The following is a 27,688-nucleotide window of genomic DNA, read 5'->3' as shown; positions in this document are numbered from 1 at the left end:
GAAGTTTTATCCACAGCTATAGTGAGTCTTGTCTTGGGTAACCTTGGTGACGTCATGAACTCCATCACAACAATTTCACAACTGTCAATTAAAGTAGTTACCTAACATTATTAAGAAACAAAATATCGTTGAACCTATATTTATTGATAACTACATTTTAGTAATGAAATGAAATGAAATGAAATGAAATTGTTTATTTTGCAAGTTGGACATTACATCACTTTTACACGTCATTTTAAGAACGCTGAGGCCGGCATTTCCTAACTGACTGATCCCTGAGAAGAAACGCCGAAACAAACTCAAGGGTCATAGTCTCTTTTAAAGTCCAAACATGTTATAAATGAAATAATTATGTGTGAGTGTCACCATGTACGCGGTCTGGAATGGCCTTTTGAGGAAAGAGCCACATCAGGCTGGAGCTGACCAGTCCCAACAGACGGCACGCATGCATCAGTCGTCGTGTAGCTCAACCATATCTTGGGGAGTCAACGACCTGTCACACGACGATACCAGATCTGTAGGCCATTCAAAAATACTCAAACCCGCCAGACAGTATTTATGTTATAAGAATATATAATGTTGCTCGCATACACGATACTCACATTCACAAAAATAATAATAAATAAAAATAAAAAAATACAATTATAACATATAAATGTTAATAAAAAGAATGTCATTAATAAAATGTTATCTGATGATAATAATATTTAAATGTCAAAAGTAACAATACACAGGCATTTAAAAAGATATCACTCACTAAGCGAGCAGCTCATTCCCAAGCTTCTTTATCATTTAAATAATCAGATATTTTGTAATATCCTTTTTTTTTACCTGTTCCTGAATTTACCATCTAGGGTCTCCATTTACAATTCTGTTTATAAGCACTTAAAATGTCATGCTCTGAATATTTTGTGACAAAGTTATTCTAACTTGTTTATCTATCTTTTACTCTCAGTAAATATGTATATTAGGAAATGAATAAATAATCAAGTATCCGAAGCTTAGGTCTATCGATCACGGCCAAAGGCCATTTTGTGTATTTGTTTATTTGCTTACTTGGGATAGAATTTTGATATATGCAAGTTTCGTATCTCGAGTACCCAAAACCAAAGATCGATAGAAAATAGGGATTGGCAGTAAGTCAACCAGTACCTCTTTCAAAATAGGTAACCATTACATAATGCTAAGATTCGTCTCTGCCCGGAAAGCACGTTGCACCAACCCGATCATTTGCAGATCTTCGGCTGTCGTTGCGGGTAGCCAGAAACAGCTGACAATAGAATGCCAGTCTAAATGGCATCATGTCAGGTTGCCCGATTTTAGTTGTATTAATATTATAAACTTAGCAGCTACAGCGACTCAAACTATGGGTTTTAGTAGGGTTTACGTAAACGTCGGATTTTCTAGGCGTGCTAGATGTCGCACTGGAAAAACTTGTCCAACGGTTTCAGATGTCATTTTTTCAGTGATCAATTATTTGTTGCGGAAAAAATCGCCAGCGTGAAAGCGCTGTAAGACTGGGTGTAGGAAAATGTAAAATCTCAATTACTGGCATCATCAGTATCAAAAGTTACCTATATTATTACGTCGACAGAGGTCAAAACCGATTACCAGACAATCAGCTCACAACAAAAGCTACATGGACAGAATCAAATGTATGCTATGCGTGATTATTCAGCGATTGAATCCCTCGCGGACAATAAACGCTGATTGTCAACGATTGCGATTTAAACAGTATTCAAACTCGCTTCATTAATACTTAAATATTGGACTTTGTGTTAATCATTACGATTCACGTCAATCAGAACGATTCGTCTTTATCTCATTAACGCAATTTGGCTGGAAGCGATTTCTAATTTTGTGATAGCTTTGTTAAAATTAACTCGAGAGAAAGGAAGGAACAAGCGCTCTCGCTTTCCATTTTGTTTGTTTTTGACTGAAATTTATAATGAGCTCTTGGGTACAAATAGTGGTTAACCGAAACGCGTAATATTTTAAGACTACATGGTCTCATTATATTTTGAAAGCACACATTTATTAAAACCATTTTATACTGGCTGAGAGTCTAGAGCCTTCTTAAATTCAATTAGGTATGAATACCTATAGTAGGAAACTTACATATTCTACATCATATGCACAAAACATAATGCATCAAGACCTTTAAATCATCATCATCATCATCAGTCTATCGCAGTCCACTGCTGGACATAGGCCTCTCCAAGTGACCTTTAAATATTGGCAGGTATTTAATAAAGTGCAGGTACTTACTTTACTTTTTACATCCAAAACCAACGTTAGTTTTAAATAGAAAGCTCTCCAACACAACTATGTATAATAACTATTTCACATACGTCTCAAGCACATACTGTAATACGTCAAATAGCGTAGCATACGGTAGGCTCGCCACTACTTCCACCATCCAATGCGCGCGCGGCATCGGAACGTCAAAATATGCGCACGACAGCGCTCAGACCTCACCACGATATTTATGCCAGACGACATGTGAAGGAATTCAGATGGATGCTGGATTCTTCAATGTATAGTTTCAAGAAGTGCTCTGAGATTCAGGTCGGAAGGTATATTAGTATCTGTGCGGGTTGGTTTCGAAATGATTGCTATTTGAGATGGTTTAGTTATTCAGTGGTCACGTTGTCATGTAAAGAATTCATGATCCTTTGCAATCTTTAAACCTAACAAAATTTTTATATTTGTTGAAAAGTTCATAGACCGAGAGTACTTTCAATATAACTGTGTAGCGGTACCACAACTGACAACACCGCCATCTACACATTCGGAGACGCAACTTTCATCAACTATCCTGCATCGCACATGCAGAAGATCACCGTGACAACAACTGTCGGGCAGTAGCCCACCAGACAAAAGCACCTGTCCGGTCGGAGGATCCTCCCTTTACTGCGAGGTATGATGAGCTTTACTCTCTGCTCTCATACCTCCACAACTGCAATTTAAACATGTCTTTTTAGAATATAATTTATCCGTTTGACACACTTCACCCACAACCACACCTTTTCGATAAACCAAAGCCATTAAAGAGCTATTTTTCTGAACTCCCAAGAGCATCTCAGTATGCAAATAGGTGCGTCGCGGCGGTAATTAGCTTTCCCCCCGCGGCCACGAGGCGGTGTTATGAGTTATCTCAATCGTTAACAAAAGCCCTCCGATGTTAAATTATAAAATAGACAAAGTAATTTGCGTCACCTTACATTTTACAGTTTCCGCCACAGACGGAGTAGGGTGGCCATGATACGCGTGCTCTGTGAGAAATATTAGGTTTTTTTTTGTTTTGAACGTGCAAGTCTATGAGAACCTGAGCGTACGTTCCTGAAATGTGTAAATGTCATAAAATGAGTAACTAAATAATAATTTGCTTAATCATTATAACGTCAGTAGCTTGTCTCAGTGTAACGTGAATCAGCCGTTACTGGAAGTCACGGCTGATCTGACTCCCGCCCGTTTGTTGTGCGAACAATAGGGGTGATTAGCACCCCTTTGTAACACAGCTATGTTTTCACATATTTTGCTTGTAATTTTCTGTTAATGTATGCCCAAATTAATACTGCTAGGCTTATATTGTGATATGTTTTTAGTCGTTGGAAAAGGGCATTAAAATAAGTTATTAATTAGAAACATACCTAGTCATTTTACAGCTTTCTTCGAAAACATATCGTATTATAAAATGTAAGCTTCATACTGAAATACATTTTTTATGGACAGTCCACACATTTTGGTGCACCATGGCCACCTCCGAGGCGAGGCACATAACGTGTAATCCTACCACGCGAGGCACATGTGTTGCCGCCTGTACCGGCTCGCATAAATCAAGCGCATCCTACCGAGACATGATTCCTATGCTATACTGTTTGTACTTAGCTTCAAATGATATGTTTTGTGCGAGCTCAATGTAGCTTTTATTTTATTTTTTAAGATATAAATGATTTCAATTCTTTTAATGGTCGGGTGTTTATCAGTGTCTTTTGAAAGGAATTTGAAATGGTAACATTATAAATATTTGAAAATGCATTTTGAAAGTAAAATGAAATATGTTGGTTCTAGTAAAAATACAATAAAATACCATGCCAAACACAATAAAAACAGTTATTTACAACAGTTTTTCATAAAATCACCACCAACTCATAACCTTTTGATAAACTGGCTGATCATTTACACCCGGGTAAATCGTAAATCAAAATAAACCCTGCCGAAAAAAAAACATAACATCAAAAAGACAGGATTATCAGCGATCCTCTCACCGAACGGGCCAAAGCTAACACTGAAATATATACGAGTTATTCACACAATGTACGGCGATATCTAATCTGCGATATGAATGGTCCGGGGCGGGGCCACCGGGGCTACCGTACCCACTGTGTCCACCGTACCCACTGTGTCCACTGTATACCCACTGTGCCCGAAATGAAAAAGCCCCGACCCTCAATATGGCGTTAGCAATAATTACAACGGAGTTGACCTTTTACACAATGTCATACGTGTCCGTAACGATCCGATGAAACACAAAGAGCCTGCAAAAGGATGGCGACTCAATTATTTCTGTACTGAAGCAAATTCTCGTGAAAAGAACAACAATATGGTGGCTCCCTCTTTTTGTGTGTGTATTTGCTGGAAATAAATCCTGTTTTGTGGTTGTGTTTGGTTAATCCAATGGTTTTGCTGGGAAAAATCTAAATCGCTGCTCGGGGCATCGTTGCAGACCGAGGTTGCAGCTACTTGTAGTCTTATCACCGAGTCGCTTGTACAGTCTTACTTGGCTTACATGTGTTTTTAAAGTTATAAAATTCGTTGTATTGTTTACCCAAACCGCACAAAATCACACATAACTCTTTAAAATAATTACACACATAATTTCATAACTTAGATAAAATACCCTTCTACTACATTATCTACACACAATTTACAAGCAAACAACCCTTTAATTTGGATGACTTCGCTGCTTAGATCATGTTCCGTGGCAGTTACAAGTATTGTTTGTGTATCGGTACTGCAACGCATTGTTAGCTCGCAGCGTGTTATCCGCAACTGTACATTTTCTTATGCAGGTGCTCGCTTAGGTATATGGAATTTGAATTTGTGAATATTGTACATTTTGTAATTGTATTGTATTCTGAACAGTTATGTTTGGAATTTGCGTATATTTGTATTGTCTTCTAATTTTGTATCTCAATTCATAGTTTTGGATAATAGTAGTGTATTATAAAGTTGCAATCCCATCCCAATATTTTAACATTTTATTCCAACTTCTTTGAAACTCGCGTTCAAATTGAATGATGAATATAATCATTCAATCTTTAAACTTAACATGTCAAAGTTAAAAAAACTACACGTTCAGACTTAGAAAACCTGAATCCAGTTCACATTAAACTTAAGAATTCAAAAACTTTTAAAATAAGCCATTGGCAATAGCAAGTTATTTTATATTTGAAATATTTTGAAGCAAATGAATTTAAAATTCTCTAGCCGTCGTGGTGCCGTAGAAAATCGCGAACGTATAAATAAAAATCAAAATGAAATAATAAACTGGAAGCAACGTTCGGAAAGTTAGTCGCTGCAAGTTCGCCAATGATTTTCGATTTGTAAAGTTTTAAAATTGCGCTAACTGCGCTGGTCGGCGCCGCTCTCAAGCGATTTCATATTTTATTCGTTAACTATAACTAGTTGCTAGTTACAGGTGCGAATACTTTATTGCGATTGTATGAGTAGCTCTAACTTCGCCGTGAAAGCCTTAATTATATCGGGAATGAAAGCCGAATTTAATTTTTACAAGGATTTGTTTCGCAAAGTGTGGGATAACTTCAACCAAAGGTTTATTATAACGATCGAGTTTGTGATTATAAGATTTGCGTTGTTTTAAGGCGAACTGACATTGATTGATATCTATCTAAAGTTACTAAACTTTGCTGTGGAGACAACAGTTTGATGAACCGACTTTTTTCTTATTTGAAAGAATAACGAGATTATTCTAGAAACATCAAAAAGAAGTTTCAGCTTTGAAATTGAAACAGGTCCAATTTATCGTCAAATAAGCTAAGTTCTTAAAAAAGAATCAAATTCCAGTGTCTTCTAATAAAAAGCAAAGGCCACGAAATCCTACAAAAGTAAATAAAGGCACGAAATTGATATTCCTACTCAAAGTCCAAACTTTGGCATTTAAAACTAAGAGGCTTCGCTTATTTCCGTTTCACGGTATCGAATTATAATTTGGAAACCTCCGAATAAAAATCTTACAAATTAATACTTATTAGATTCTCCGATGGGATTAATTTCTTACTTATTAAAATATAAGGAAAAGGTTCAACAAAATACACATTTTCCCCTTCTTGTAAAAATTATAAGATTAATTAAATTTGAATTATAAAAGGGTTGATTTTTTAAACCTCCACTCTGCTTTTTTAGCAATTATGCCCTTCCTGGATGTTATTACGTAGATTCATTAAATAAAAATTAAAAAAATATGATGTTGCTGACGAGAAATGTCGCTGTTGTTTTTTAATTAATAATGAAAAATACAGAAACATTTGTACGAATTTTTATTGGCACAAGTCGATTAGTTAATACAATCTCAGTTATTGATTCTATGGGAACCTCTACTACACCTTTTATTTACATGATTACCTGCTAGCTGTACATTGCCCAGTAATTAACTAACTAAATTCAATCAATACACCATTATCTAGCACTAAAGTCAATCATAAAAACCCGTTCAACCCCCGTGAAGGCTGGCAGTAAAGCGCACATCGCTACCCGCCGCCCCCACGACATATGAATAGCATTAGCATTGCTAATTAGCTTTCAGCAATACATCGCTTCAGCCGCTTTCGGGTGAAGTAATTCGGAGCATGTTAGATCTTTAGTTTAATTTGCTGTCAGCGTTTAATGCGTTTGCAGGTCGTTCGGGGGAGAATTGGGGCGTCTTTATTAGCTTAGCTTTTTTAATTATGTTGAGGTAGTACTGTATGAGTGACATCCTTAATGATGACTGTTTTAACGAGGTCAAAAACTAACTGCTCTCATTAAATAGCTTTACTTCTGAAATTGGCTACTGACTGGGCAAGAGTTAAAATACTAATACGAACTAAACAATATTGACATCTGTACCTTTATTGTGATTATGTTTTTGTCAAAACCTGACTTACCCAGTATCACTTCATTCACAGTCTACATACAGTCATATCAACAATGGATCGAAATCAATTAATTTCGCTACTTAGAATCATCGAAACATAAAATCCAAATGAAATCTTTCAGCCGTACACCACTGTAATGTAACAACCATACTACCAACTACATATAGTTAGTAGAACTGCATCAATTATCAGGGTGGTTAGTCGCGATACCACTCATTTGGCAGGCGCCGTTATTAATATCCATCAGTTTTCAGCCGTTTCAGTGACACGACGCAAATTGTTGCAAATTGCGATGCAGTCCGCGTAAATGCTGTAATGCTTTTGTTTTGGGAATGCACTGTGATGTTATTATTTTATAATTATAAAAATTATGATATTAATAGTAACGGAGCATTGATTAGTATTTATTCCTTATTGAACACAATGAATAGTTTTGTTTAACCTCTCCAGCACTATCTAGTAACAAAACGATTGTTTGTAATTATTGTAGTTAACAATAAAAACGTTCAGTTAGTTCCTCGCATTCAGTATAAGCACACACATTGCAATATTTGCAACAAGCCAATTAGCTGAATTATTTCCAGAAAGCAATTCACAAAACAAGCATTACTTCCTTAACAACAACAAATACTTTGCTTGTTTTTTTTTTTCGAAAAATCTCGTAGCCATCCAAACGGGAACCCATTTGACACCTCGCTATGTTTCGTAGCACGAACAAAAATCCAATTTTGATTAAAACTTTATAAAGAGGGGAGCGCTCGATTAATTTAACTTTTTTTGCGGTGCCTCGGCCTCTGCTCATTCCTGCGTCGGTATTGTCGCGATCAACTCGTGGGAAAATTGTATTTAGAGACAACTTGTGACGTGCTCTTTTATAATCTACCACGAGATTGAATAAACAAACAATAAACTTTCTGCACAAAAATGCAATTAGACCTTAAAAATCGCATCCTGTAGAACTCGACAGACTGTTAACAAACTCGTGGGCTGCCCACATCTGTCTGCAAAACATAATTTAATTCGCATAATTGGTTCGTGTGGGTATGTAATCTGCAGTAAGCAGTTGAGCCTCTTCCCATAATGAGCCAATTACACATCTTTACGAGTAAACCAATTCTTAGACCTAGGTTGTAGGTTTTAATACTTTGTTCAAGTTATTAGACTTTTGGAATTAGAGCGTAGCTTTTGTGGCCAAACAGCCATGCCTATTGAAGCAGTAACCTATTTAAACATATTTTTTATGTCAAAATAAATATCTATTTTTGTAACAGTCTTCGCGACAAAATATTTAGTTATTATCAACCCATTTACTCCATTAGCACAAAGTGTAAGTGACACGTCCTAACTGAACCGAGATTTGAGTAAACAAAATATACATAAAATTGAATAAATTAGCCTCCATGAAAACGGGGACAAGAGACAAAGGGATAAGTTTGTGCCACTTAAAGTACCAAGTTGTAATGGCACCACAGTTGTTGATGTATTTTTCTTTGAGAATTTCCCACTTAATATTTTGTTCGTGTCCTTCGAACTAGTGTGTTTGTTGCTTTTATTTGTGTGTTAGTGTGGGGTGAACTGTAGTCATGAAGTGATGGGGTTCATTCAAAAATTACGTTTTTTTCGTGAAAATTGTAAAGACTTTGAGGATTTGAATATTCATCAGACTTGCTTGTCAATTTCAGGACATAGCTTAGCTATACATCCCTTTGGCTGGAACTGGCAACGTAAAGTACCTTTTTCATAAAACCAACGCATCACCAGGGGCAAAAGCTAGCTCGTATATATCGTTCAGTTTCAGTTGAAATGTTAGCTAGACATACGTAGCACACCGCGGTAACTGCACAGTGCGCCCTGACACCAACTTTATCGTCCAACTCCAGCGATCTATAGCCTAACTCACACATGACTTAGATTTCACGTTGCACCCATTTCACTGTGCACGCTGTTTCCTTGAATATTATGAATGGCTGTTCTCTCTAGCATTTGTTTTATGCACTTTATGTTTTGACTTTCTGATTTTGTTGACAGTTCATTGGCTGGTTTGCTAGAAGTAGTTACTTGGTGAATCGAGATGTGTAATAAATAATGTTTGATCTACAGATCTTATCTTAACATTTTCGCAAGCTTATTGTTACATTATGGTAAGAAAAAATTAATAACATTCGTTAAATGAAAATCAATGTAGTTTAAGACAAGAAACCGTGTTAGTTTACTATAAGAAACAACTATTTAATTACAGAAAACTACGGACGGAAGGAAGGAGAATAGACAATCGTGTCAGCATATTAAATAACAGACTCCAAGCGTAAATATCAAGGGACTCAGATTTCTATCTATTCTCCGATCACCATAAAAATAAGATTTATTTATTTATTTTAACTTGATTTACAATCACAAGTGAGCAACGTGATCGCAAGCGGCTCGCGGCCATCTTCCCATGAATTAGTATTCCGTCCTTGTGTACTGAGAATAATATAATTTCATAAGTTCCATACTTTCTCTATCGGCTGTTTGTTTGTTAGTTTATTGGACAAATTCATTTTGTTTCGCGGATTTATTTTGGATGTAAGACGATGGAGTGAAGGTCCAGAATTTCAGATTCCAATTTCCGACTTAAAATACCAAGTTTTTTAAAATAACGTAATGTCCATCTATAACTTATTTGTCAAAAAAACTTAATTTAAGTAGGAAATTAGATATTGTGAATATCAAAACAAAAAGTTTGTATTTAATGTGTACTTTTGTATTTATTTACTATTTTATTGTTAGTTAATAATTAGAAGCCCTCATAAATTAAACTCATGAAACGAGCTTAAATACACATAGATTCAATGCTCATCATTATAACTGTAACAATTTTAATGATGTAGTGATTAAAATTAATTTAGCTGGCAATGCAACGATATTTAGTGTAATTACACAAATATGAGGCAGTTCATTCATTTTGCTGACAGGTCGCTCAAGCGGATGCACCTGTCCGCAAATATAGACTCTAAAAATATGTTTATTTGAGTCGAAAATGCATTAATTGAACCGTGTTCAGATTTATTGTATGCGAGGTTTGTTGTGGAAATTGGTTTATAATTTGGAACTACTGTTATGTGTTCTATTTGTTATAATATCGATAATTACTGAATAGTTTGAGCAGCATATTCACAATTAATACATTTCTGTTTTACATAAATCTACCTTCTTTATAAATTTCATAATTATACTCTACCTATCAGATGATGAGAATGTTGTGATTCACAATACAATTTCACGGGTATTAAAATGTGACCTAAAATCACGACCGTACACAAAATACTATATTTCAACAACTGTCTATTCAATCAATCTGTTGAGCAGATTAATACCTGCGATAGTCGCATAAAACCGCAAAGCGGCTTACCTATCAATTAATTTATAAATACAGTAAATTTTCAAATCCCACCGCGCCATCAAAAACCTTTGTGTACGCGTAAAATGTGTCGCCATATTTATTACAATGATCCACAATCAATATCAATGAGCCGGTAATACTGGAAGCGATTTAATTAGCTACGACCGCGACCCGGCGCCCCTCGCCATTCATTAATCACTACAGTTATTTGGTCAAAAATCCGATCAGATTTTTTACATACCTACCATTACATTTTGAGCAGTCCGATAAATGTCTAGTTAAGGCAAACATCTTTAGCATAAAATTAGAAAATTAATTATATAAATTGGTGTGATAACGCCTTATCTAGATGTAAGGTCTAATCTATTCCTACGAGTAATGAGCATAAGCATAAAACTTAACTGTGCTGAAGATTTTTGCCACAAACTGCTGCCAAGCTTTAAACATCTTTAAAAAATATCGCGGCTTTAAAACCTATTATTATTCTGAGCGTAAACATGTCAACTCGCTTTTTTATTTTAAAATTTCAAAGCAATTTCTAGGGGATCAAGTAACAGACTAAAAAAAATTAAAGTCACGGCGCGCTATCTAATATTTAAAGAGCGCTTAAGAAATGAGAAAGCTTACGGCAAGGCTAAACAAAAAACAATGAGTAAATTAAAGGACAAAGCCGATAGCTAGATACAATAAATTTTCACAAAATGTTGGGCTTTATTAGCTGATGATAATAAAGGTGATAGAACTGAGAATGAAAATTACATTGTAATAAATTGAAGAAAATATGAACTGTACCTAAAGAAAAACAGAAGAAAAAAAGGACTTGGTCAAATCGTTATAGTAAGGTAGCAAATCATTGCAGTATTTACATGCTAATTCATTAATGTAAACTTACCTCTTAATTAACTATTATAATTAGCTTAACATAATATTACCTACTAGCTCATTCTAACGTTTTTGTTCCATCCCCTAACTAGACGTAACTGGCCAAATCCGGTTCAATCCTGATTATTCTCGATTATTCCGGGAAGAGGCGGTGCGGGTCGCGGGGTGGGCATTATAAACACTGGCTCGACACTAACGCGATTTAAGGCTTCTGTCCTGTTGCCATCATATGTGGTGTCCATCATGTGCTGAAGCGAAAAGATACCGTGGATATGCAAACACCATGAGCAACATCGAAATAATTATCCGATTCTTTACCCACATGCCTAGCCTTTTCCCAACTAAATTGGGATCACCTTCTAGTCTAACTAACAAAATAGTCACCCACCCACGGTTGGACCACGCCAAACGTTGCTTAATCTTATGATCGATCAACACGAGGTACTTTTCCCTATGTATTAGGCACGAATACTTCATTTTCGTCATTCTCCAATCACAACAAAAAAATATAAAGGGATATTATGGCCCTGATACTTGACTGGTTTATCTGGTCTCTTGTGATCTTAGTACTCTTAAATACTCTCGAATTTAACATTTATGTAACTGACATTAAATGTCCTACATTACAAACAGCCTACACTAGTTACAATCACAGAATCGCTGCTCCTTACCCCTTAATCCACATATGAGACCTTAAGCCACGCGACTTAGACGTACTCCCGCTTAATTTCGCGGAATGAGCTCTTAAGCGGGGCCCTTCACTTGTCTGACTGGGTCCCTACGTTAGGGCCCCAGACCCTACACTACTACACCTGAAACTTGCCCTGTTTAATATGAACTATATTTATTTTGATGTATTGCATTTTAGGTAGTTCAGGATTTGTGAGATGTTGAGTGAATTGGAATGTATTTCTTGCTGTGACTGTTGTTTGTGTATAATTAAGTTTCTCAATCTTCTGCTCTCATCGAGAGTATTTAGTTCTAGCTAGCATTTATTTATTTCCATGTGCCAAAGTCTTTCAGCCCATTATAAGTTAAGAATAACGAAACTGAATTATTAAATGCCATAACCTTCGTACATGTAAACTTCATATTATAAAGCATGTAATGGATACTCAGGTATTTCCAGCATTACCAAAACGATTCCAGAAAACCTTTCACTTAAAATTAACTTCATTATCCTTGAGAGCAATGCCAACTATATTACATTATTATCAGACATATACCTACGATCGTATTAAAACATAATTCTCAATTTTGATTAAGGTAAACGGGTCCTTAATCGATTCTCCAAAGGTCCAATATTACAACATTAGAATTGATTAACGAGCTGTCTGCTAATTAAACTGTAACTCAGACAGCTATGGCATTAAAGCTATTTGAGCTAAGTACGTCTTTGCCAGTCGAATCCCGATATTACGGCAGTAAGTGACTTAGTATCTTTGTAGATTAGATCATAAGGATAGGTTACAAAGTGTTTCACTGTTTGTGTACTTGTAGGTACTTATAGGTATATAACATGCTCAACCAGCATCTATGTACATCTGCATTCCGCGAGAAAGAAAATACATATACTTGCGTATATAAAATACATAATATGTACGCATACACAGATACACTTTTGACACACTGCTTGACGCACCTTTATAAAAAGTAGTATACATTGCTATGACCATATTTTTACATCCCAATTCGGCAACATCAGTTTCGTAATATGTATATACTTACACTATACATCAAAATTAAGAACTTTAAGCTTAACTTGGAACATAATGTAATTTCAATAGATACAATATAAAATGCATCCATGTTCGTGTCCCACGTGCGGTGTGAGCTATGCGAGCCACGCGCAAGATATTAAGTGTTGGGACGCGACCGCATAGCGCCTGTCTTAACCCAACTGTTAGAACCTCCTGTAGTACAGTACATCGATATTTATAACTGAGCAGAACATAGCTTCAAGTAAGGATACATTTAATAAATATTTAAAAGCAAAACGTAAAGAAAAAGGTCAAGACGTAGCTTGCAAATTAAATTTTATAAATTTTGCCATCTTCAAAGCAAAACACGGCGACAAATCTAATTGAAACAAGATCTTATATTTCCATAAATACCAATTACATTATGCGGCGATTATAATATCAAGTTCTTTTGAACAGATCAAAAGAAGCCAACTATGTAGATATTTATTTGAAAGTCAGATAGAATTACGAAAGCGCTGTCCAAAATCGTTATTTAAAACGTCTGAAGTAGATTCAGCCTTTGTTTAAAGGTAAGACGATATTCAAATCGTTTCCAATCGAGAAAAAAAAAACAAAGATAATTGATAAAATAAGCAACAGTCATTTACTGAAGGGATTTCGCCGATACACATTTTGAATCGCAAATGGTCCTAATGGATTCTGAAAAATTCAGTCGTCATCGTAAAGTAAAAATTAAGTTGTTTTTTTAGTAAGGTAGTCACGTAGCATTTGATTGTCTTCTGTTTGAGGCGAGTCACACGCCGTGACGTGATGTCGGCCATTTTGTTCGGATTACAGGACCGTTGGAAATCCGAGCGATTTGATTTATGTCCAATAGGATCAGCGCTAAAGGTTAGGACAACGGGATTATTTTTAGTGTAGGTAACGATTGATGTAGGCACGTCGTGTCGCCGATCGAAAAACTTGTGATTTATGTGAGATGTTATCTTTGTGACGAATGGAAAGCATTTCACAATCCATTGATTTTCTTATCTGCATAAACGAACATTTTCGTATTTTAATCTACGTCATCTTTTTCGACTAATTAAGGACCGCAGCTGGACATTTCAAAATCTTAATAACTTTTATAATTACCGGTTGAGGAAAATTGATGCATGCTAATCAGGGTTTGGGTACATTTGACTGCCATCAGACAGCCAGATATTTATAAAAACGTTATGAACATCGTGTGTGATTTTTCCCTATTTACCATCGCGAATCAAAGCCACAAAAACGCATGTAATGATACTCGTACAGTGCAAGACACTGCTCGCGACACAATAACCTATTTCTCTTTGACTGTAATGAGCGTCGGAGTAAAGGCAGACGCCATTGTAATGTGTACTTCCTACTATTGTACTGTAGTGCTATAGGTTTGGGGGTTTGGTTATTAAAGACTAAATGGCGGTAAACATTTGGTAATTAATTAGGGTAATTTTTTACAATCTTGGAGAAAGTTCTGTTGGAACTTAACTTATTTAATTCGTCAAAGTAAATGAAACTTCCGATCGTGTAATCGTACCAATGAATAACCTTTGATTTTGATTCGCTATTGTAACTCGCTTTCATGCAGAATCCTATTTTCTATATTTTTAGGAACACCACATAAAAGAAAAGTAAACCTGATAAACTATGACCTACACACAGCCTTATCTAGCCCTTTCAATTTCATCAAAAATATTGGTAGCACTATTTTGTGTAGCTCAGAATAGAGGCGAATGACAAAACCTAATCCATCACAGACTATATTTGACAAAAATACTGCCTAAATATTTCCACGTGTACAGCTTTCAGTATATTTACATAGTGATTACTTTGATCTGGTTTCTGAGATACGTTTACAAAGTTGTTCGTTTTATTTGATTTTGTTTAGCATCTGAGTTCTCGCCGACTCCTGTCAAGGCTTTTGCGAGATATAAGTGAAATATAGGTTGACATGTACAACGTGTAAGTTTGTTTGTGTATATTACAGTCGACTCTCGTTAATTCGAAACTCGAGGGACTCTTAAAATATTACGAATTATCGAGTTTTTGAAATATTAAATGGTTCGAAATTTGTGAGAGAAAACAAATAAAACTTTGAATTATTAAGTGTTGGTCAATTATTATTTGTTAAATGCTATTTTATAACAATAACAAAAGTTTAAAGACACATTTGTGTGCATACATGTAGGTATTCATAATGTGAATTAATTATTCTTTCGAAACAGCTCCGTCATACTTCTTCAAAACAGACTGCTGCTACTCAGACTGCTCTCTGACTCTTTCTCTCTGTAACTTTGAATTCTCGAGTGTTGGACGACTAAGAATTCGAATTAACGCGTCGTTTTGTTATATAGCAATGCTTATTTCGTTCGAATTATCAAGTGCATAAAAATGTATTGATTTAGTTCGAAATGTAAAGAGATTTGGTAGGGAACTCGCGATAGCTTTGAATTAACGAGAGGTTCGAAATATCGCAGGTTTGAATTAACAAGAGTCGACTGTATTATAATGGTACTGTGTGTTAAGTGATTACGTGTAGCAGTTGGGGATGCTTGTGTTGTTTTATAGTGATCTAAATCGAGAGAAACAAATATCTACATAGTATTTTGTTTATCAAGTTGGAGTTTTACCACTGGGTTGGGTAAAGGAGAGTATAGTAGGAAGTGTTTAGGAGTAGTGGATAGTTTTATTGAATGCGTTTTTATTCTGCGTATTATGACACCAGGAGAGTAAACAAATTTTCTCTCGTGTAATGTTTATGTTTCTAACATTAAAAAAAGGTACTTTTCAAAGATTCAGATGACCTATAATATTTTAACGCCAGTTACTGAAGAATAAAGTTCAAATTACATATTTATCACTTCGCAAGTCTCAATCAACGTCAGCTGTCTTGCAAATAAAGACAAATGTCACCCGCATCCACAATTTGTGAACAAGTTTGTGCCGAAGCCGATGAAAAACATCAGGAAAGTACTCGTAATATCTGTTATAATTCAATTCAATAATTGTTTGATCTCGCCGAGGGCATTAATCAATTTCTAGTACAATTCCACAGTTAACTTTGGAGCCATTTGCAAATTTAATTCTGGAGAGTGTCAAAGATTAAGATGTAGATAGGCTACACGGATATCTTACAGGTGTTTGTTGTGATTATGCCTAAGTTTTGTAAAAGGAGGTTTAAAATTGTTGCTCATAAAAAGATTGTTCATTCTTGACCTCCACCTTAATTTATTTGCTATGCCTCAAAATAGTCAATTTCCATGGCGATTATTTTGAAACGGAATTCCGAGTTGTTTCTACCAAACAAGGAACTTTTCCGACCAATTTTGTTGATAGCTGCTACATTACGAGTTATTGAAATCGCGTGATGGTATTACTAAACAAAGACTAGCTATGAAACAGACACGATAATCCATTGCCGAGCTCACAGCTCCAGTGGCGCAATTGGTTAGCGCACGGTACTTATAAGCAGTATGTCGTGTGAGGAATGCCGGGGTTGCGAGTTCGAGCCTCGCCTGGAGCATATTTTTTCTTACTAGGAGACAATATTTAAGGGTCTTTTCAGTTATGATATAAGCAGTTTTAGATGTAGGCATAGTAGTGGACTTAAAGGTTCTAGAGTTCTTTATCAGATCTCTGGTCACTTTTAATGTCTTAAGCGAGAAAATCTAATTAAAATTGCGAGTTATTTGTTACGATTTTTCCCCCACAATGTTTTTTACGAATAATTTAGTCCCCATTATCAAAGGCGTATCCTGTCTTCTAAATCCATAGCACAGTTTTAGTCTATGGACCTTACCTCGGATGTTTCTTTCAGACTCTCCGCAATAATCAGATTTCACTTAAATTATAACTGTTTCAATGATTTATCGGTAAAACTTGGCCGTGAAATACAGGTTTTCTTTTTCTGTTATTTGAATATCAATCGAGTTTAGAGTTTGACCTCCTTGATACTGACAATTTGCGTAATTGTTCCACTTTGAGAGAATAATTTCATAAGAAATGGTGGATTTTGGATTCAAATGATTTCTTTTATTGTGAAAATCTCACGTGTTATGTTTCGTTTGATTTTATATTTGGCAGAATATGTAGTATTAGGCATAGATTCCTTTGAAAAACGCTAGTTTACTTTGTTGCAACCTAATTTGTTTCATCTAGTCTTTTTGACCTTGTTTTGTTTCGTTCGTAGATTTCTGGAGATCGAATGAGATAAGTTGTATCACAAAGGACTGAAAAAGTCAAACAAAGATATCTAATTTGCCATATAAGCAGCTAGGAACTACCGAATAAGTAGTGAGAGTGTCACTTAACTTACTATCCTATGTTAATACAATGCTAATGTGGAGATATAAATGGCAGACTGTCGATATCCGAGTATTAGGTATCGAGTAAGATGAAGTAGGTTCATGTAGCTTCAGTTAATTGGAGCACATTGTGACTAATAGTGTTATGGTAATAGAATCGCATTAGTAACTAGTTGTTCCCCACGGCTCCACCCGCAGTATGTTTAAGTGAAATTCTTTAAGAGGCATAGTTTTAATTGATTGTTTCTTTTCAGGTGTCTGGAGGTGTAAATGTAAGTAATTCTAAAGTTTTTCTTTGACCAGTTGTAACAATCGGCAGCGACATCAATGTAGGGGTATTCTTGGTAAACAGTGTAAGTGCAAAACGTTTGTCCTGAAACATCAACTTATACCTAAGCACATTTAATGAGGTAATGTTTAACTATCGATAGTTAATTTATATTATGTAGATACATTTAAACATTCAAGCTCGGGTATCTATAACCAAGATTACGGCCGCGACAAACCGTAATCTCTAATCTAAACTTATAACCATTAATTATAAATAAAATTAAACAATCAACAATGTTGATACTTTAGACGTTCCGCTATAATTAATAACGCTCAGGTGAGCAACCAATGGACATTTTCATTTACGTTGTCGGCCAAAGATAAATATTTGTGATATTAACAACGGAGACTCTGATTAACGATGCCGCATTGCCGGCTAGTGCTGCGAACCGGCCTGTCGAAGTATTACTAACTAGTTTATGATACTATATTGTAGCTAGAATATTCTTTATAATGTACCGGTTATTAAGATCATAAGTAAGGCTCTTTGTCTGAATTGATTGATAACTGGTAGCAAAGTGTGAAATAACCGTTATGATATTATCCTACTAATCCTACTAATATTATAAACGTGAAAGTTTGTATGTATGGATGTATGGATGTTTGTTACTCTTTCACGCAAAAACTACTGAATGGATTTTAATGAAACTTTACAATAATATAGATTATACATCAGAATAACACATAGGCTACAATTTGTAAACATATTGTTCGAAATACTAAACCTGCGCAGACGAATTCGCGGGCACCAGCTAGTATAAAATAACAGCTATAAATAGATGCTCAACAGTCTTGAAAAATCTTCTCAAAGCCCAGAAGCCAAATTGTATTAGAACAATATTTAAACCTAATATTGGACTGTGAAAATGTACTGTAAAATCTGAGATTATTCAGCTGATCTGTTTATGGCTTTGACTTTCAGTTCTACACAAAACTCCATGCACATGTTCATAATTTTCTCCTTTGTAAAGCAAAACGCTAAGCTTGCACCGCCAGCATTGTACATTTTTTATAAATTTTCTGCGTTTTAGTTTGCACCGAACAATATGTAGCTGATAAACTATTATATTTTTTCGACCAGATCGCAACCCGTTAAAAAGATAGTGCTGCGTAAAATATCGATATCACACACGTACAACACTAAGCCGAGTGTCACAGTACTGAAATTGAATTTACAAAATGAAAACCGTTAACTTATCGACTTTTGTGAATAAGAATTTGATGAATGGATCCTGCAATGCTGTATAATTATGATTGAGCCTTTAAAAGGAAAGATAAATTGATCCGTTTCAGCGGACGCCAAGATTCTGAATTCATTTACATTTTATTTGGATTACGAGGGTTTTGAAGTTGTACACTTGCTTGAAGCTCAGGGGAATCTGATTATAGCTGTACAACCGACCCCAGTAGCCGACACTCGTGATCATGTGAATATATTCCCGTTGAGACTACAGTATTTATCGATGTAAGGAATTTGAGTAAGAAGTTCACTTTGATTTCGTTATTGCTTTTTCAACACTGAGGGTATTTAATAGACTTTTCATAACAATAAAACAAGAGTTTCGAAGCCAGATTATAATATTATTGCAGTTTAAATCACTCAAATTCCATACTATTTTAAGGTTATGAAAAAACTACGTTTTTAGTGACATCTTTAAAACGTTTTCCATCTCTGACCTTCTCCTAACGACCCTGAGTTCAGAGACCTAAGGTTCGTAAAACCACTTGGAACATATTCTAACTAGCCTCTTTAAAGTCTGCCCAAAACTCAGTTTAATTTCATTTTGATGAAGTAATAAGGAGAGTACTTAACATAGATTGAAAGTTTTCAGATAAATAATGTCGGCTTGGAGCCATTAAACCGAGTCGTTCGGTGGTATTTTAATTTAAAGCCCATAACATCTTTATACCTTGTTTTATGGGGTTCCGAACGGTAGTCATGTCGATTAACCATATAACTTGTTAGTCATAGTTGTGATTAGTTTAGCTTCCTTGCATAAGACTTAAGTACTTGAGTGATTGGATTTTAACCAATCAAATGGCTTCTGATTTGATCTTCTATAAGGTTGCCCGAATATCGTTATACCTATGCATGAGTCTTATACCCATTTAAAAAGTATCAGTTACACTTAATAACAGAATGTCATTACATAAATTATTCATCTTTAATTAGGATTCACTGTTATTTGACAATTAATAGCTATTTTAGATAGAAGCCTGTGAATACGCCATTTAAACCATACCACGGTGGTTGAAAGCTCTCTTTGACGCTGCATTGTATCGGCGATTCCCTTGAATGCAGTTCAGTTGAATCGCACTAATGTATGCGATACATTCCTCAATGCAGCCTGTCAGCGGGGACTGGTCATCTCTTGATTGCCAAGCTAAATTACCTAAGTATTGATTACTGAACACGAGGTTCAACAACTACGATCTTGTAAGATCTAAATCTCAGATCTCGTAATCTCGTTAAGAGTCTGCTGAAAACTCATTTAATATGTCTTTAATAATAAAAAAATCGTCCCATGTTTCTATTATTGTTATGATAATAAGCAAGATTTTACAAAATAATTTCTTGTAAGGTTTCAGTCTTAGAGAACAGGGACCTCTTGAATATTTTGTTTTAGACCGAGCGTTGACCGAAAACTCCTTGATAAATACAGAAGTGCCTCTTAGCGGTCTAATTTAATTATCTATTTGAATAAGTTACTTTGTCCTTTAAAATAATTTACAAAAGGCCACAAAAGGCTATTATTATTTTCAGCCACTCGACAACAAATATTTTGAGATAAGGTTTTGCTATCAATTTTCTTATTCTGTATTCTTACGTAGGTGTCATCTCACTATTGCTTTTTTCGATCGCAGACAGCCTAAAAAACCTTCAAAAGAAAAACTAGGTTAGCTAAATAAAATAAGAATGTTATCTGGCAAAGAAATCAAAATTCATACAGTTTGAAGACATTCAAACGGATCGGAATATATTTCTTACACCTGTTTTTCGTTCAAGTATCTCTGTTTAACTATAATAAGTTTTTATTGATCGTAAAATATTATTTTACGAGTTCCTTTAGTACTTTATCCGTTTCTGTTTTGAGTGTTTCCTTAATTCCCTCGTAGATGACGGCAGGAGAAAAAAGTTGAAGAAATTGTGTATAGAATTTCTTTTCTCGTTGCCTTTTACTTTCTAGTACCTATACCTACTGTATTCCAAAATCAAATATCCTTAAAAAAATTGTGTAATGTTAGTAACATGGTATTTTTGTGCATGCTTCAGGCATTAGGAAATGCTGCATTGAGCTTGATGGCCGGGTCGTTAATAATTTTCTTGATTCGTAAGTCCTATGTTTCACAGTAGCTCAAGTAGTTTTCCTAAAGTTTTAAAACATGGCATTCGATTTAAAGAATATGACTAGTGTATATTTTGATTTAGGGTTACAAACCCTAGCTATAAGAACAGATGCCCATGATTCTCCCACAAATTATCCATTCAGTCCACAGAAAATGTTCTCCCAAAACCCAAAGCATACAATAAAGCCTCTATTATTATATTCAATAATGACTTAACATTAGGCGTATTCCCAGCTCCCAGCTCCCAGCTCCCAGTACAATCGAGGTGCCGTCAAAAGCCACGTAATTTGTACGCAGTTAATTATTCACCCGCATGCAGGCACCTTTGTTATTCAAATTAAGATGCTCTCTGCAAGTCCCATGTAACGATCCTGCTGCGAATATGCCTTATGTGGGCTAGTTAGTGCCTTTAATTCTGTCATGTCATACGAATTGTGGGGAAGCCGGTTTTGTGTAGTGCGAGCTGTGTGCTTGGATTTTAATTTCAGTTTAAGATCATAATGTTAATTTGGATTTCTGGTAGTCAAACAGTGGCCGTTATATACAATAAGGACAATAAAGATTTTTTTACTATACATTATTGCCAATCCAGTCCTATCGTAAACACATTACCATAAACCTTTCCATTCTAAACCCATCAAACGAAATTTCTGTTTACCAGTCGTTAATTAAGAGCGTGTACGCTCGGCGCGCGATGTCAACTTTAGGTAATTCAACGCAAAAAACCGCGCAGACTAGCGTCGCGGCTGTGTGCGTGCCTATCATACTTCACGTATAGTCACACAAACCATTTTGATCCTTTCGAGTGAAATTGGTAGAACAAAAAATATATTATTTAGTAAATAGTTAAGGGAACAAATATAATGACCACCATAAAATGCTTTGATACCCTAAGTTTTGCAACCAGAAATATCTTCTGAACACCAGAAAAATAAAGTCTAAAAATGTAATAGTACCAGCTATTTTAGTCACGACTTCACTTTAAATTGTATTCGACCACCAAATTTAGTAAATGATCACCAACTCTTGACGACCAAATTAATGTATTATTGTTGCCTAAATAAGTCACTGTGATTGCCATAAAATGTAGGCTTATTACCAAATAAAGTATTATGATGCCATATTAAGTTATGTGTCCGGCTTGCAATGCATGCGTGAGTGTCAGTATGACGAGTGACAGGGGAAAATGGAAGAAAATGACATATTGCGCCGACGCCAAGTAAAATTGGGAACAGGGCAGGAGAAAGAAGAAGAAGAATGTGTTTCTCAATACACTCTTATCGCACTGTTTAGAGGCATGCAATAGACAATTTTCCACGCTAGTGCAGGAAAAGGGTCCCCATAATGTTATTACATTTATTTTATCAGGCCGAACTTATTTTTTTGGAGTCAGTTTACTTAAACAGGATAGCAAGATGTAAAAACTTTTTTGATGATCATTTACTACTTTTGGTGATCATTTACTACTTTTGGAATAACAATGATTTTTTTGGACTCATTTTGCTTAAATAGGATAGCAGAATTTAAAAACTTTGGTTATAATCTTACTTTAAAATGGTGGTTTAATTTTGGTGATCATTTACTATTTTTGGCTTACGCATGATTTATTTTGGAGTAATTTCACTTAAATAGGATAGCAAAGTGTTAAAACTTTGGTGATAGTTTTACATTAAAATGCGAGTTTCATTTTGGTGATCATTTACTATTTTTGTCTGCTGTTTGTTACTATATCTGGTGATCAGTTAAACATAAGCCAATAGTTAATAGCGGGAAAATAGTGTAAGTCTATGGATGTCTAAAATATAAAAGCATGAAAATAAGTCGTTAATACTTACACTCTTTTGCAAAAAAATCGGGCACCTATGAAAACCTTGGTTTTGAGGACTTTCTGTATATAACATACAATTTTCAACAGTACTAAATAGTCGACTGATGATTAATGACAATGTTAAGAGTTTCTGTATTTTAACCGATTTCAAAAAAAGAAAGGAGGAGGTTTCAATTAGATTGTTTTGTGATTGTTCTCAATTTGATTGTTCTCGATTTCTCAAAGACGCCTGGACCGATTTGAAAAATTGATTGTTTATATGAATGGTCCAGTCCATCCAGACCGAAAAATTGTGGTCAAATAACAACAATTGCCGGAAAGCTAAATATTGGTGAAGAGCTTGGGTTTACCATTGCAAATAAAGTTTTAAGTTATCTATCCTATATGCTTCAAAAGTTATTCGAGATCAAAAGTCAAAATTTGGGTACATCCAAAATGAAAAAAAAAAAATTATAGCTCGATTGGTAGCAGACATCTGCAATAAGTGATTTCTAGCCTAAGGAGTCCGCCATATTGGATTTAGACCCGCGACACATTTTTTTTCGAGTTATTCATAGCAAGCCCTTTCATTTGATACCCATATCGTAGGAATGCATTAAAAACATTTTTTTATCCATCTTGGGTATACAGCCATATTGGATATAGAATCATACATTGTCATTAAAACTGAACATTCAAACAAAATTTCAACTCAATCGATAAAAAAAATATGCTTCAAAATTGAGCTTTAAATAAAATAGTAATGTATCAAGATTTGTTGGTCGCGCTTGAAATGTACTCTATTCTCGATATCCACGGCAGAGGTTATTCACCCTACGCGATGTGACGGAGCGACACGTCCTCTCTCTGTGAAGCCTTGCGGCGGTCTGGTTTGAGTTGACTCGCGTGCAGCGTTTTATAGTAGTTTTTAAATAATTTATAAAAAAATAAAAACGAGAGATTAAATTATAATATAAAGTTTATGTTTTAAAGTAAGAGTTATATTACTATAGTAAATAATTGTTATATTAAATTAGGTAAGATAGATAGGTAAAAAAAGCATTTGAAATTCACAATTTTTCACATTGTTAAAATATTTTTTTCTGAAAGATAGAGACCTAAATCAAAAAATGTTTTCAACTAACTATAGGCATGGGGATTTCGTCTATAAGTAAAAAAATAAATATGATTAGATTTGCCACTGTTTTCACATGAATTTAAGCTTCGAAATAGACGCTGAACGGGAATTTTATAAAACATCTGTTACGTTATAGGGGTTTTAAGTAATTAAACTACACAAATTGAAATTTATGTTCAATTAACTATATAGACAGTGAAATTACCTTGCGTTATTAAAAAATAACATAGTTATAGGATAAGTAGTTACTGAGAAACAGTGGTTTGAAAAGTACCATTTTAGGCCAAATCGCGCGCGGTTGGCGTACACGCTCTTAAGTCACACGCCAAACACCCTCTACGAACTCCGACACAACAGTGATTTCACCGTGCAAACGGTATAACGTTCTAATCAAGTTTTACATTGAGTCCGATGCGCATCATGTGAGTCAAACAACCCAGTGGATGGGCGACAATCGGCACAAATTAGGCCCCCATCCACAGCGACTTAAATAACGCGCAAACGAACCTGACCAGCCATTGTCTGGTGCCATCAGCACAATTGCACTAATTTTCCATCTCCACTGGTTTCCAATAACTGGGCTGATTTGTTGTTTTTGTGAACGTGTGTCTGGATTGAATTTCAATTGTATGCTTATGTTTTTGATATTGGTTTTTGTGCATTGTCTAATGCAGGCGGTCTCTTGCAGGTTTGAAGTAATAGTGAGTTTGTTCTTCGAATGATGATTAATTTTGCTTTTATATAATGCCTCCTTTTTTATCTTTGTACATACAAGTAGTGACAAACTAAAAACATTGCATACCAAGAAAGTTGACGCTACCAATGGGTATCGGGTTGTAGAGGTCATATAAATATAGTACTATGCTGCATCCGAACAGATTGGAAGTCAGCCCCTACATAGTTTGGAAAATTAACTTTATTTTCTCATACAAACTATTTCAGATACTATATAAGCCTTAAATTTTGCAACACAAAGCAACGGAATGGAAATGATCAGAAAAGTCAACAGTTCAGACCGCATGAGTACAATCTGGCGATGCAACGCCAAAGTTCCAATGCTAACTTGTGCGATCGTGCACCACTATTGCATCGCTATGCAGGGTTAGGACGAGGGTACAACCATCTTTGGATAGAACTGCAAATTGCATATTCCTGCTTTATGATTGACAAATGACTTTATTATCAATAGATATCAAAAGAGGTGTGTCGGATAGTAAAATGGTAATGATTATGAGGTTTTTAAATGACTTAGAAGTAATACTGGCGTTATCACTGCTATAACTGCACTGTAACCTTTCGAGAGTGAGTTAACTATTGTGAAACGTGTTTTAAGACAAATCTGAATGAATCGATTTGGATGCGGTTTTGTTGATGGTTGATAAAGTAGGTAAGGTAAATTACCGTTTCACTAAAATATAGCTAGGTATACCTAAGTAGCTTTGTTTAATCTTCCGTACAAATCAGGCTTCACAGAATTTCACTTCATTATTTGCCAACTGTACTTAGAAATAGAGCAAAGGGTTTTAAATGAATTCCGGTAAAGGAGCCACAGTTCGCAACAAACTAAAAGTATGTCCACGTAGGTGCAGTAATAATGTTAGCATATCAGGAGTTCTCGTTAGAGCATTGCATGCGCCGGCTAACTTTACTTACTGCGACAACGGTACCAAGAAACTGTGGATGTGGTCATTTCGAATTACATATTACTGTAATAGTAAAATTGTATGAGGAACGCATTACTAAGTGGCAGCCGCACGAGTCGATCGATATTGTGGAATCATCATATTGAGGCGCTTTATGCATAAGTATTTATGAAGGTAAAAAGCGGTCCCCCGACACGTCAAAATTTAGTTTACGTAGTGTTAAAAGTTATTTTTTGCTTTTTATAGGGTTTAGCGTTTTTAACCTTTTGTCATAATTATTGCGTACTTTTTTTGGGTCGGGGGTTTTTTTAAATTTATAATTTAATTTTATTTCATGCTTTTTAAAGGAGCTCCTTAATTTTTCCTTCTTTCATTTAATTTATTTTATCTTAAGATGGGGTCGCTATATGCGATCTCGGCCAAAGGAAGCTGTTTAACAATCCTCATGACAAACTGGCTCTGGGAGAATTGCACAGATTGAGAAACAATAAAGATTAACCTTTGGACATTCTAGATTTTCAGCAAAAATGTAAATCGGTTTATCCGTTTCATTCCGGCATTCCAGGGTTTCATCCGCCACATCCCATTTCCAGCATCAGGTTCTCGTCAATCAGAAACATGAAAAGAACTCGTCAAGACAAATTCAACGAGCCCAAACTCGATGGGTTTACTAAAAGGCAGTTCAGGGTTACGTCTCCTACCTTCGTGCCCTAACAGCAGACCAGCTCAGTGGTTCCAAAAGACATTAGTGTTTCAAATTTCAGATCCCACATATACTTGCAAATAAACTGAGCGTGTAACATTCCTATCACATCTAGCAAACGAGCTGATGACCTTGAAGACCTGAACCTGAAGATTTCCACCAAACATAGCTAAGAACACTCCCGACTGACATACCTTTTAAACAAAAAAAACCGCATTACAATCGGATCATCCGTTTGGGAGCTACGATGCCACATACACACACACACACACACACACACACACACACACACACACAGACACGTCAAACTTATAACACCCCGTCGTTTTTGCGTCGGGGGTTAAAAATACTCAGCTATATTCAGTTAGATTTGTAGCTAAATTCAACATAGGTACATTGTTATTGTTCTAATTCAAAGACGCGTTGTACATAGGTAATCTAAATAAATCACCTACTTGCTTTATTCGATATCTACATAGGTACCTAGTTGCCAAAAGATAAGGTAGATGATGACTGTTCTTTTTGTGACTTACGGTTATTTCTTAAGTTTATCATATATTTAAATAAAATAAGTATATGAGAGCTTTGACAGAGCTACAGCTTTCATATTAACGTTTCTTGTAAAACTCTGTTTTGTATGAAATATGCCGACTGTTCGTATGAGTCGGAAATTACAAACGTCAGTCGTGCGTCCTCCAACGATGACAGTTTGAGGAATAATATGTGTCATATGCCAATCGCAGTTTCCAAAACTCCTCTTCTAATGATTTTATTTCTTGAAGACATTGTGTAATTTTGTTTTGTTGCCATAGGCCAGATACTAATCAAGATAGAACCTGACTCCAACATGGTTTGGAAAAAGCTAGACGGATGACGAGTTAAATCAATTTCTAACGCTAAATCAATTAATTCTTGGTCGAAGGCTTGATCAGAAATTTGTGTTCATAGTGACACAGTTTTCCCTCATACTGCCCTTTTCTTAAATACCACATTGCATTTTCCCACATCTCCGCCTCCGGCCGAAGTAAAGTAGTTCATCGGTCGGCACTAAGTGAATAGTTGGCGACTAAGTTGCTTCTAAGTCCGCTAAGTAAACCGCGCCCTCCTCTCATACGCTGATAACTTATTCCGACTAGTTCTGTCTTCAAATGTTACAGTTTATAGTGTCATAGATCAGTTTAGAGTTAAGTGAGCCAAAATATAAAGACATCGTTGGTGTGAAAAGTCTTTTAGCTCGCTTCACCTTTAGCTATCATGTAACGTC

The 27,688-nt window shown here is 35.5% G+C and overlaps 1 non-coding gene across 1 annotated transcript; it reads left to right on the top strand.

The window, feature by feature from the left end:
* Positions 1-16,580: 16,580 nt before the first annotated feature.
* Trnai-uau (transfer RNA isoleucine (anticodon UAU)) lies at positions 16,581-16,674 on the top strand. Its single transcript has 2 exons — positions 16,581-16,618; positions 16,639-16,674. It is a non-coding gene; the product is annotated as a tRNA-Ile (tRNA).
* The last annotated feature ends 11,014 nt before the right edge of the window (positions 16,675-27,688 follow it).

The sequence above is a fragment of the Helicoverpa armigera genome, chromosome 17, assembly GCF_030705265.1.
Source record: "Helicoverpa armigera isolate CAAS_96S chromosome 17, ASM3070526v1, whole genome shotgun sequence".
NCBI classification, from domain to species: domain Eukaryota; kingdom Metazoa; phylum Arthropoda; class Insecta; order Lepidoptera; family Noctuidae; genus Helicoverpa; species Helicoverpa armigera.
Note: the sequence above shows the minus strand (reverse complement) of the source record. Positions and strands in the feature narration are given on the sequence as shown.